Source organism: Armigeres subalbatus, chromosome 1 (assembly GCF_024139115.2).
Source record: "Armigeres subalbatus isolate Guangzhou_Male chromosome 1, GZ_Asu_2, whole genome shotgun sequence".
Taxonomy (NCBI): Eukaryota; Metazoa; Arthropoda; class Insecta; order Diptera; family Culicidae; genus Armigeres; species Armigeres subalbatus.
Window position 1 is genome coordinate 195,251,675 of NC_085139.1, and position 13,983 is coordinate 195,265,657.

Here is a 13,983-nt window from a genome sequence, read left to right on the forward strand (position 1 = left end):
CACTTATCCGTTACGTGAAAAGTGCTGTGGAAAAAAACCACGTAAGTTTTCACGTAGACATGACGTGAAGATTATTTTGCGTGTGATTTTACTCAGAGGATCTTCCCATAAATCAAGATAAAATTTTCAAAACGACTTATCTGCTTTTGTAAACAAAGATTCAAACGACGATTTGACGAATCCGATAGCTTTCCCACGCACTGTGCCACCAAAGTACACTTTAATGGGTAAAAAAGTACCCATTATGAACTTAAATAGTTCAACTCAATAAATGAGTAAACAGCGATTACTCATTAATGAGTAAAAGGCGTATACGTCAAATTAGGGGGTAATTTTTACCCATTATCTCATACGAAGTTTTCGCCAAAATGAGTATATTTTACTCTTTAATTTCCATTTTTTTTAGTTTCGCGATAAAAAGTAAATATATTTCTTGAATACGAGGGGTTTGCCCTCGGGTTTCCCGGATAAAAAATATAATTAAAATATCATAAATTTTACTGTAACAACACCATGTAAAACAAAGGATTTACCATTAAATATAATGGAATTTTAACAATTAAATCACATAGGAAATAATGGTTTTCCACGATAAAATGAATGGTAAATGGGACTTTTACAATAAAAAAGGGGGGTTGTTATGTATCTTTACAATAAAAAAATCGAAAATTTTCCATACATTTTTCAGAGCAAAACAATTGATTCAACGGTTCTCCAATGGGACGATTTAGAGGGACAAAACAATAGAAAATAATGTATGTTAAATGTTTTCTCTCACTTTTTTTATTGTTTTACAGTAGAAATATAATAAAATTTAGAATACATTTTACTCTAATATTACAATAAAAATACAATACAACTTTATGTCCTACAATTTATTTCAATTCAATTTTATTTTAGTATAGGGTTAATGTTCAATCAGTTTGAACTTAATTTTACTTTAATTTCAATTCAATGTGATTCAACAATAATTTTAATTTGAATTTAATTCCAATTTACTTTAATTATATTTCATTTGAATTCAATTTAAATTTTGTTTTGATCCAGTTTTTGTTCGATTTTAAATTAGTTTTCATTAAATCCAAAATCTAACCCTTAAAGGCGCAAGGCGATTTTTTAGAAATCGTCGAAAATATTTTCAAGGTAAAAAACCATTGAAATCATTAACATTAAACATATTTTCGGTTTGTTGTTTTAAAACAACATTGCGCATTTAAGGGTTAATGTGTTAGTATTGTTGTTTGGCGCTTTGCTTTTACTTAGTCACTGATGCATTGACGTTAAAATCAAATGCGCCGATCATGCACCTCGCTATACTCGCTGAGTACGGTGTAATTTCAGCCACCAGAAAAGAGAGCTTGATGTCTCCTATAGGACTTACATACGACTTGTTTTTTCTTGAGTGGGTGAATCGAAGTTAGTCGTTTTCTCTAACACATCAGGTTATGTGTGAACCTGTAAAAAATGTAAATTATAAAAGCATGTCAGTTTTCTTACATAAAGTATTTCGAGAAAAAAGGAAAAGTTACCTGTATCAGTTATTATTGTATCTAATTGGTAAGATAGGCCAATAATAGCTGCCGAACGATATTCAGTCTTACGTGGTTTTTGTTGGAATATCAGGTAGTGTGCGACGCTTCGCTGTAGATCGAAGATGAATAAGAAGCGGGCGCCGGTTAGTTGTAGTTGCTCTATGGTATAGATTAAGGAAGTTTGTTATGGATTATTGTATATACCTATTGTTGAATAAAGAGAACTGCAGCTGCTGGCAGAAGTATCAGTCAGTAGCCTGCCGTGGTGTAGAGAGGGAACTCTAGTTTGTTATTCTTTGTGAGGGGATTCCCGTCTCCGGTCAACAGTTTTACCATAAACTTCCTTCTGAAAAGGAACAAGGATACATATTAACAAAAATGTTCCGAACTGCTTCGGCGGTGGAAATTAAGAACCCCTTTCCTAAAGGTACTTTTAAAAGTTCTCCCGCATCAAAATCATCCGGTATTATGATGTTAACATTATAGATACTCACCACAACACAGCAGCCTATGATCCGCCGCTTGCCCACTCCCAGAATCCGTATAATGAAGGGACACTTCCTGCACCACAACATCAGTTTCATTTTTTCATTCCACTAATCATAAACAAAAAGTACACGCTCAAATAAATCCAGCCAATCTCCGAGTAAAATGTTATGCAAAAGTTTTCGTTCCTATTTATATTTTTAATTCAACCTGGTCATAACATGAATATTTCAGGACCTGAAATAAAAAGTATTTATTTAAAAATCGATAAAACTTTTCTTTTTTTCATTCAATAATTAAACCTTTTGTTACTCTATTGTATTCATTTGTTATTTCATTAATACAGTAAACAAATTAAATGTTTAAAAATGATATAATTTTTTCTTCAAGATGGATTTTCTGATCACCCAGTTAGAATACTTGTATAATATATTTAGTTTTGGGATGAGCAATACAAAACATAAGTGAACAATAAAAACAAGATAGAATGTATTGGTAACAGTTAAATTTATCCAGCTTTCCACGCTCAGTAATGGCGGCTTGTAGGAGTGTGAAAATCAATCGGTCACTGTACTTTTTGACACTAGCTGGAGGAAAACTCACCGGCGAAAAGGCCTTTTTTCCCTTCCCCTCATCCAGGAACGCCAGTGAGCTTTCCTCCAGCTAGTGTCAAAAAGTACAGTGACCGATTGATTTTTTCACACCGAAAAGCCGCCATTACCGATCGTGGAAAGCTGGATTGTGCATATAAAGTAAGCACAATAACCCGACCAACCATTCGTCAAACTACTTCAAAGTTCTTTAAACAAAATTGAATAATTTTGTCGGTATTTCTTTACCCTAAAATATTTCCAAAAACGATATAAATCTTAATGAATCGTTATCTCTAATCATGTAAAGAATGTTATCAACCGAATGACATACTTTGATATAGCATTTCAAAGATAAACACCGATACATCTTTACCACTGAATTCATCGCAATAACGTTATGAATATTCATGAAACGTTATCTGATTTTTGATAAAGTACGATCTCAACGCAATGATATATTTTGACAAAGAATTTCATCGATGAACACCACTGCCTTGTTATCACTTTTTAGTTCATCGATCCATATCGCTGGACATCGAAAAATCGATTGATATTTTGGCTTTTGTTTACTTCCTCCGAAATCTAGATTTTCAGAATAGAAATTTATTATGGACGAATGTTGAATGAAACGACATTCGTTTTTCAATAATCGCAAGAGAACGATTCCATGTTGAAGAACCATTTTATGTAGAAATGTTTGAAATGTATTGCATGGAAGTAAAGTAAAATGAATGTTATAAGGTGAAAAATAATGCCCCTACATAGAAGTAGTATTTCAAATAATTTACATGGCGAAGAATGTTATTGCAATTTAACTGTACTCGCATTGAAAAACATAGTTTGGTTTAGTGATTAAGTTCACTGCGCAAATCAACACCATTGGTTCTTCAGGTTCGATTCTCAAATAAGCGAATAAATAAAAAAAAATCTGTATGTGAAAAAGACTCTCGAAGTACCTCTGAAGATTTTTATTTTTGTCGAATTTTTGGTAGGTCGATAAAGTAGACCGGCGAAAAATCGTATCTTTTGAACGGCATCAATTGGTATCGATATTTTGAAAAAGATCGTTAAAAATTCGTCGTGTTTTATCTTCTGTCTAATTTGAGATTCTTCAGGAAATGGCATCGATCGCTATCGATGTTTGGTAAGAGAAACTTTAAAGATTGATATGAAGAATTTTTAAGAAACTTGAAGAAATGGTTGGTCGGGAAAAGATTTTTATGACCGTGAAAAAACTACAATAAACGTACAATAGATTATTTTGTTTACCATACAATCTATTGTACTTCAATGGATTATGCCATACGAGGTACTGTAAATTTTTATCCGGGTTGCCTATTATAATAAAAACATCTTTATTATTCCTCATGATATACATACTATTGACAATATTATGTAGTACTTGATTAGTATTAAAGTTTCGTAGAAGCGTGGTATTTATGCATTTTAAACAACAGTCGGAGCACCACCAGCAGCTGCCTAGGGAACCAATGCCAGACCCAGAATCGAAAGCTTTTCTTATTGCCGACAATCGCCTTTCACTTTCTTTGATCTCCGGAGTGCCTACAGCAGCTGCCGTAAAAACCAAAACCGCAAACGAAGATTTTCCTTTTTTCCGACAACCGTCATCTCGATCTCCGGAGCGCCTGCATAAGGAATCAATTACGGAACCAAAACCTTTCCTGATTGTCAGAAACTGTCTAAGGCTTTTTGTGGCCATCCGTTTCGGGTTCGTCTATAGCGCCAACAGCTGCATCAGGTCAGGAAGCATTGCCGGAATCAAAAGGTTTTCCTCAATGCCGGCCACCGCCTACGGCTTTTCGTGGTCATCTGCTTCGGGCTAGTCAGATCCGGAAACATCTTTCATCCGTTTCCAAAAACAATGCATGTGATGCTGTGGCGAAACTATCACAGGATAAAGGTTGGATTTGGAGCTAGCGTATTTCCCGGATCCCGATCTTTGCGATTAGTGACCAAAAGATTTGTAGGTTTTGTCATGGAAGCCCGCTGAAATGAAATAAAATCAATGGATTGTTGCATTCCCGTGCAAAAAAAATCTAATTGTTTTACCTTATTCAATAAGCAAATTCTTTTCCACGTCCAAGATGAGCTATAGCTAGGTTGAGCTCCAATTTCTTAGCAGCAGCGGGTACAGCTGTTTAACTATTTATAGATTCGTCACCATTAATTATTAAAATATCGGACTGCATTTTCAAATTGCAAAACAATTTAATCCACACAAGAAGTTTTTCACCCTTTAATGAGTAAATATATAATTCAATAAAAAGGATACAAAGTACGCATTATTGAAAAAAATAAAATACCCATTATTTTGACAGCTTCATATATTGCCAAAAAATGAGGCAATTTTACTCTTTAATGAGTTTTGTCAGGTTTACAGTGCGCAAACCAGCACTATCAATAGGTAGGTGAAGGATTCCGCTACTGATGTACGGTACGGAAAAAGTTCTGAATTAGGGTAAAGTGCCCAATAGTGGACCCCCAACGAATAGTGGACCCTCCAGCCATTTTTGCATTATTACTGCACAATGTCAACATTTTGCTATGAAATTCTATCGGGAGAACCTACCTTACAGTCCTATGATTTGATTACATGCACTGAAAATGCTATGGAAAGTAAAAGTAGCTGATTTTTTACAATTCTATAAAATATAAACACGAGAGTGTCCATTCACACAAAAAAAAATCGTTGGTAAAAGTAAAAGTACGTTGTTAAAATTAAGAAAATTAGTTAGTGGTTTTCAGTAGAAAGTATAGTATTGTTAAATCTACAATTGAAAAAATGTCACCTAGGCAAGAGCTTTCACAAGAGCGAACTTTTTAAAATAACATTTTCCTCTCAAATCGACATGTACATTTTACATTAGAATCAACTGACGACACTTTCAAAATAACAGGCTGTGTTCATTCTCAACTTCGTGTGTGCATTTTCAATTTAAGTATATATACAAATGTCAAAATGAAATTCTATACATTTATAATTATTTTGTTTATTTTATTCGAGATTTTCTTATCTAAAATTAATCGATTTTATTCGGCTTTGACGGAACCAGCATTCATATTGGTGCGTTGTGTTGATGTCCTTGCGCAAGAATAATGGTATCATCCTTTTCTAGTTGTTGCAACGAAAAATAATGGTGCGCATTCGCTTGGGAATGCATGGTCTCAAATCACCGTAAGGCACCATCGCTGGGAAGCTCTGCGATGTTGATTCTATAAGGAAAAATAGTTTTGAAGCTCACTGTGGTTGATTAGTAGTATTTCATTACCTTTGGAATTATATTGCAGAGAATTTTACTTCCTTCGATAATCGTGAGCGGGCAGATTCTCACCCTAAACTAGGTTGGGACTTGCTATGTAACGATCGGCTATTAAGTTCTGTCCACACAGGTCACTCCGGCGTGATGTATTGCAAAACCATATCGAGACAAGTCCTCCGGCGTTTGGCGTGTTTGATCTCATCTACTCATCTACTTGCCACCGAGCTTGCCACATTCTTTGACGAAGAAATTTTCCTGGTATCTTTCTCCAGACACATGTCGCGAATGACATGGGTTTTCTGTGTTTTGTTTATTTGTTTATTTGTTTATTTGTTTACACTCAACTGACCTACATTGGTCTTATTGAATATCTTAACACTAGTATTTAAACATAATGAACATATACTAACATTTATAAAAACATATACTCAAATAATATTCACTTTCACTCATCATCTTAATTGACATCTTACAAATAATCTCAAATCATGGAATACAAATAACAACATGAAGCATACTAGCGACAACATAATCCTTAAAATTCAAACTACACAAATAGGATTCAAATCACAAGTTCAAGCATATTCCATCATACGGGAGGTTTCCAAGTTTCGTTTCTCCTATCCACGAACTCTCGAAATTTGATTCCTTTGGGCCATCTAGATGCATTCATTGCTATCGGCTTCAGATTAGAATTTAACACTGCTTTAAATGACACATAATCTAATTCGTTAGTGTTTCTATATTTTGGCACCAGTTTTACTACATTGCAACAGCGCGGCAACGGAGCATTGAGAGTGTGTGATATCATTACGCTAATATCATTCTCAGTGGCACTTCTACACTCTACTACTCAACTGACCTACATTGGTCTTATTGAATATCTTAACAAATAATCTCAAATCATGGAATACAAATAACAACATGAAGCATACTAGCGATAACATAATCCTTAAAATTCAAACTACACAAATAGGATTCAAATCACAAGTTCAAGCATATTCCATCATACGGGAGGTTTCCAAGTTTCGTTTCTCCTATCCACGAACTCTCGAAATTTGATTCCTTTGGGCCATCTAGATGCATTCATTGCTATCGGCTTCAGATTAGAATTTAACACTGCTTTAAATGACACATAATCTAATTCGTTAGTGTTTCTATATTTTGGCACCAGTTTCACTACATTGCAACAGCGCGGCAACGGAGCATTGAGAGTGTGTGATATCATTACGCTAATATCATTCTCAGTGGCACTTCTGTCTATATTAGTTAAATATAGTGAAAACGTCTCACAGTCAGACTCTTGCAATGATAAATGCGACAACGGCTCCATTGTTTCAGCATGTGGGATCACTTGACTTGTCCCGTCAAGAAGTGTGGACGTCAACACTGGCGTTGAATGAGGATGCGATACAGGAGTAATTGGTTTGCAAGTAACCTGGGCAAGCGTGTTGATAATTTCCTTCACCGCACATTTCAATTCTTTTATGTCATCTTCTACCGATAGGAGTTGTAGAGTGTTTGTAGTAACATCGACATTTGTGCATTCCCTATCTCTACAAAACAGCACCATACACACTTAATTTTATTCACCGAGGCCGGCAAAATAAATTGCCGAGAATCCAACAGCTGAGATTTCGGTAAAAATCTCGGTAAAAGTTCAAAATGCCGAATGGTCGTAAAATGTGAGATACCACTCAGCTGTCAAAATTTACCGTACCGTTCGGTAGTACATTGCCGGAATGATCGGTAAAGTGCTTTGCCGAGATTCAGTAAATGATTATTAGTTTTATTTGTTTTCAGTTAATTCTAAATAAAAATGAGATTGCCAATCAACATGAATTTAGAATATATTTAAGTGATTTATTTGCAATTGTACATTAGATAATTAGACATTAGACATACTAAAGAAAAACTTATGGAGTTCGTGGTAACACCAAACTGTCGATACGATCTTTACACTCCGGCCGCCATCCAATGTTCTTCGATTTCTTATATTTATCTTTCTCATATATGATTTAAAAAATATATATAGATTGGCCTCGGGGAATGCGATTTCCGTCGACATTACTGCGTCTGTAACGTGGTGTGAAAATGAATAGCTCCATTTGTATACTTCATAGCGAATCCGCTGAAATTAATTACGTATAGAAATTTAAATACATGTTCAATTATCTTCAAGTCAACGTAAAATTGAATTAATCAAGTTTAGTATAAGCAAAAAAATAAAATCAGAATAAATACTCACCGAGAAAAATAAAGATAATGATTTTTCCATTTTTTTTTAGTTTCCGCGTGTTTTCATTTTCAATTGCGAGGTTAAACGTTTGACAAACGAGTTTGCCGAAACTCGGGTAAATTTCAAATCACCGATTATTGTTGCAAACTTGATTGCCGAGTTCCAGTAACTTGTGTAAACGTCACATTTTTTAACGAGATATCAGCTAAAATTAACTTTAACGATCATGCTCGTCAATATGTTTTACCGAGAAGAAAATTGTCGATTAAGTGTGTACATCCATCGCAGATCCAGATAATATTTTTTCTCGATAGAGCACACATATCAACTTCGGTCACACCTACACAGGCAGCATGGAATGTTTTGGCACATTTGCCTTCACATACAGTGAATAATTCTGTTCTCACATTAACAGACAAAGAACACTTTCCGCAGTTCTTATCCATGACGATTAGATGTCAATTAGCGCAATTAATCGCATACACACTTAATTTTATTCACCGAGGCCGGCAAAATAAATTGCCGAGAATCCAACAGCTGAGATTTCGGTAAAAATCTCGGTAAAAGTTCAAAATGCCGAATGGTCGTAAAATGTGAGATACCACTCAGCTGTCAAAATTTACCGTACCGTTCGGTAGTACATTGCCGGAATAATCGGTAAAGTGCTTTGCCGAGATTCAGTAAATGATTATTGGTTTTATTTGTTTTCAGTTAATTCAAAATAAAAATGAGATTGCCAATCAACATGAATTTAGAATATATTTAAGTGATTTATTTGCAATTGTACATTAGATAATTAGACATTAGACATACTAAAGAAAAACTTATGGAGTTCGTGGTAACACCAAACTGTCGATACGATCTTTACACTCCGGCCGCCATCCAATGTTCTTCGATTTCTTATATTTATCTTTCTCATATATGATTTAAAAAATATATATAGATTGGCCTCGGGGAATGCGATTTCCGTCGACATTACTGCGTCTGTAACGTGGTGTGAAAATGAATAGCTCCATTTGTATACTTCATAGCGAATCCGCTGAAATTAATTACGTATAGAAATTTAAATACATGTTCAATTATCTTCAAGTCAACGTAAAATTGAATTAATCAAGTTTAGTATAAGCAAAAAAATAAAATCAGAATAAATACTCACCGAGAAAAAATAAAGATAATGATTTTTCCATTTTTTTTTAGTTTCCGCGTGTTTTCATTTTCAATTGCGAGGTTAAACGTTTGACAAACGAGTTTGCCGAAACTCGGGTAAATTTCAAATCACCGATTATTGTTGCAAACTTGATTGCCGAGTTCCAGTAACTTGTGTAAACGTCACATTTTTTAACGAGATATCAGCTAAAATTAACTTTAACGATCATGCTCGTCAATATGTTTTACCGAGAAGAAAATTGTCGATTAAGTGTGTAAAACTTGCAAAAAAAGCCAGGGCAATCGAACTCGCGTCGAACCGGAATAATCTTATACTTGTGTGAACACTGATCTATTTTTTTACTTTTTTCAATCCTTGAATTTGGCAATCCAGCTTTTTACGCCGGCCATGCTATAAATTCTGAATCACCCCTTTCTGACGTTTCATGCGTCCACTATAATTTTAACAAATCGATCAAAGTGTGCTTTGTTACGTGAAAAATTATTGTTTATATGAAAACGTCAGTGAAAATTTAATGTTATAGCTTCTGATTTTTTCTCACATATTTTCTTCCGTTTTTAGGTAACTCAAAAGCTCCCGATGTTTAACAATTTTTGAAGTTAAAGATCATGTATCAAAGATACGCGTTTTATCTTACATTGGACGTTTGATGGATAACGGCTTTCAGGGATGTGGATGACTGTGCTTCATAAGATCCTTTGTGTATGCAAGTTTTCACCACACGTTTTTTCGACAAGAAAAGATTTCCCACCCACGATGATGTGACTATGGTGGCCAGTTTGGAGCGTGAAACTTGGTTCGGGTTCTGGCCATTCGATGTTTATTCGGAACGGGTACCGAGCTGCTGATGATCGGCGCCCTTGCAATAAAACTGGCCGCGGTCAGAGTGGTGTTTTGTCAAACTACAATCTCTTTCCGTTCTAAGGCATAAGGTTACGTACTTCCGGGCCAATTTCGGATCAGAGGATTAATGATCTTTTACAATTATTAATGCAGTGTCCAAAGTCACCGACCATAGGCTGCAATTGTCGTTCGCGAGAACAAGCTCATTTTGAAAGTGAATGCCGTTTATGGAGAATCATGCTGAATATTTAGTCTACCACAAGATATCGTGTCACATACATTAGTTATTCGGAATGAAATTGTTTTCCTGGAGAATTGTAAGGATTACCAGTTGTCTGTATAGGTGTGTATAATTATTTGTAATGTATCGATTCACATAACTATTTCATATTTGTTAAAAAATGGAAATTGCATTTGAAGATTTCCTCACTTGAGGGCACCATACTCAATATTAACATTGTATTTAATATTATGTAAATAAATAAGAATTTGTATTACTCATCTTGTTTCTATCTTCAAAAGAAACATTTACAAAGCCGAAGGGTATTTAACCACATCCTTGGCTGCAACAAAACAGCAGTAAGAGAATATGAGAGATCGATGCAAGCACATTTTTGTTAGTGCAATATTGCACCGTGACTGCTCCTGGCAGTTAAGACTATGAACAAGCATGTAATCATCGATATGATCAAATAACAAAAGCCAATCTTTGAAGCTGTAGTAGCCCCGTCAGTTATTTCCAAGATATCTGCAAACGTCAAACAAGTTGAGAAGAATTTTGTCCATCATTGTGACCATCCGGAGCACCGAGTTTGCTGACGAAGACACGATCCTTAAGAACTATGACCCTAGCTAAGGTTATAAGTTCTACGAACATAATCTGCTTTAGATTATCTTCCCTTTTGAACTCACGGCTACAAAATCTCCGGTGCTCACAAAGTAACGATTTTCATCTTCCTACCAGATAATATTTATATTATGTACAGTGTACTTCCGAAGCTTTTGGGTTATCAATATTGGGGTAAAGCAAGAATGGTGTTAAGGAACGGTAACTATTTTGGCAGTTGGTGTCGGGTCGTAGGGCTATCATTTGTATAGATTGAAATCAACTAGCAATTTAAAATTTGCTCGTTTGACCGCGGTGATTATGGTTACAAAACGCGCTGATACCGAGTGATGAAGGAGATCCAAGTGGTAGCTATACGAGGCAAGCAGCAAGAGTGAGAACCAAGAGAAGAATTAGAGATATTGACGGAAATGATCTTCGAGATTGGAGACATGGGCATAGACCAATACATAGACCGCAATGTCCGGTACAAAAGCATTGAAAATTCGGGCACCATGTCTTCTTCTTTATTTTGAGAAAAATACCCCTCGTGGGTAGGGTGACCATATGGTATCCTAAAGGAGGACATGTCCTCCTTTTTCATTAAAAATCAGATGTCCTCCTTTTGCGCTAAAATGTCCTCCTTTTTGAATATTAAAAAAAAATAACTTTCTTCTGTAGTAATTCTAGTTACTGCAACAGAGATCCATTAGCAAATTAATCGATGCACATATTATGGTGTTTTGCTTTCTAATATGAAATATTTTCGTATAAGTTTTTGAATAAAATCAATATTAATATCGAAAATTGAATGCTTGAGTTGCAGTAAGACAGATGTCGAAGATAACAGAAGAATAAGTATTGGATTGGATAGGAAATTGGATTAGGAAAAATGCAAATGCTTCTCAAAATTTTCTACGAGTAAACACCCATTGAATTGCCTTTGGAACGCATCGCACGGTACGTTTCATGAATATGTGCGGCAAAGAGTAGTCCCTACGTCATGCCTAGAATGGAATTGAAATGGAACAGTTTTAAATTTCTTCAGTTAAGAACTTGGTGATACAGTTAACAATATCATTATCATTTACATTTTGTGATTCTTAATGGCATTCAAGAAACAAATTTCATTGGTCCCCTAAGCATCTTGTGTTCCGTTCTTATAGAACCTAATGTTCAGTCAGTTATCTATTTAGAAATATTCAGAATTGTGAGCGCTGTTCTTGTTAAAATTCTGTTCACAGTTGATTTCAAAATTAGTTTAAGCGAAAATCTTACCATTACAAAGAAGGCGCTGGAAGTTTATATCTGGAAAGTGATATGGACTATAATGTGCTATAATGACAGTTGGGAATATTTAATGTGACCAGCAAGCGTCCTGCGAAACGCGGGACGCCTATCTGGTTTGCGTCACTGGCTTAAAAATGGATCCTCCAAAAGTGCATTTTGCATAGATTTTGGCCCAAAAAAAAGTGAAGACATTCCACTAAAAAGCTCAAAATAATTTTCTTAATAAGTAAAAAGTAGAAAAAAATTTCATATCACCCAGCTTAAACAAAGTTGCATGTGCTAGCAAGTAAGTGTAAGTTGGAGGCGATATAGGTACATGCTTTTATTTGAGTTCATGCAAAGTGTACGTAGGGGGAAAGACGGCTTTGGCAGGTTTTGTTCTATTATTGGCAGGGGGGTTTTTGTCGACCAAATTTTATGAAATCTGGCCATAATATTCTTTGATATGCAAAGAATGTTTATGCCAAATTTCAGCATAGTCAGTCATAAAAAACCCCCCTGCCAATAATAGAACAAAACCTGCCAAAGCCGTCATTTCCCCTATATGGCCTTCACTTTGTGCACTTATTCGCAATGTTATACGATCTCTTGTTTGCTGGGTTACTTGCTGGTTCTTACAAAAACTTCTTCCAATAAACATTAGTGTGCAAAACTCTAACAAATATAATATTTTTAATCATGCCAAAAAGCAACAATCGATCGATGTTTTTTATGTCCTCCTTTTTAACCAAATGTCCTCCTTTTTCGCTACGATTTAGGTGAATTGTCCTCCTTTGGAAAAATTTCATATGGTCACCCTACTCGTGGGTGACGAATTACATTCCGTTACATTCAATTTACGAAGCCTTTGACTTACCCCTCTCGACGTTTTGACAGTTTTTCGTTTGTTTTGCTCCTCTGAAGTGATGTTTCTTTTTTGGTGTTTTGTTCAGTCATGTTGACCATGATGAATAATTTCATTTTTGATTAAAGAAAACTTGCTTGAGTGGCGTGCTTTCAGTGGGATTTGTAAGTTGATTGGAACCCGGTGCACCGTCAGTTCGGTCTCGGTTTCGTCGCCGTCGGTTTTATCTCGTCATCATCGCCGTCGCGTTTGAACAACGGAGTGTGGAACCGTCGATACGATTCCAGCGTATTCCCACTTTTTCAGAAACGAAGCAACTACAATCTTAAAGCAGCAGCGGGTTACCCACGACTGCACGAGCTTACAAAAATAAATCCCTTGGGATAACCAACTCGATCGATAAAGGAGGCCAGCTACACCATGTAGAACATGCAGATCCATCGATAGGCATAAAGAACACGAAGCAGTACCAAATCATTTCCGATGGAAAAAAGCGGAACACGAACCGGAATTAAAATATGATGAACAAGAAATTGATTTGGATTTCAGTGCCACTTCACAGCGGAAACCAAGAAGGGTAAGAGTAAATTGATTCATTTTTTAAGATGTTCCTAGTAGGTTTGTTTTTCTTTTGGTCAGGCTCGTAACCTAGCATGACGGAAATCGTTCGTCAACTGGCTGTTTGCAAAGTACAGCAACATGTCACCGACGAATATCAAACTTGTATGAAGAAATGCTGCACTCTCGCGCCAACGTTCAAAGCAGCAACATCGGAAAGTGGAAAGCTGGTCTTGTTTTAGCTTGTTCGCGTCCACGCGGTTTTGAGCGAAAAAAAGTTTTACATTTTCTCGATTGAAAGTGAAGGTTATTCTCATGTGTAA

At 35.6% G+C, this 13,983-nt stretch overlaps 1 long non-coding RNA gene and 1 other non-coding gene across 2 annotated transcripts; one reads left to right on the forward strand and one right to left on the reverse strand.

Moving 5' to 3' along the window:
• Positions 1-846: 846 nt before the first annotated feature.
• LOC134209567 (uncharacterized) lies at positions 847-2,243 on the reverse strand. Its single transcript, XR_009978759.1, has 3 exons — positions 2,027-2,243; positions 1,530-1,878; positions 847-1,455 (listed from the first exon to the last, which is right to left on the reverse strand). It is a non-coding gene; the product is annotated as an uncharacterized LOC134209567 (long non-coding RNA).
• A 7,731-nt stretch (positions 2,244-9,974) lies between these two features.
• LOC134208432 (small nucleolar RNA U3) lies at positions 9,975-10,190 on the forward strand. Its single transcript, XR_009978665.1, has one exon. It is a non-coding gene; the product is annotated as a small nucleolar RNA U3 (small nucleolar RNA).
• Positions 10,191-13,983: the final 3,793 nt, after the last annotated feature.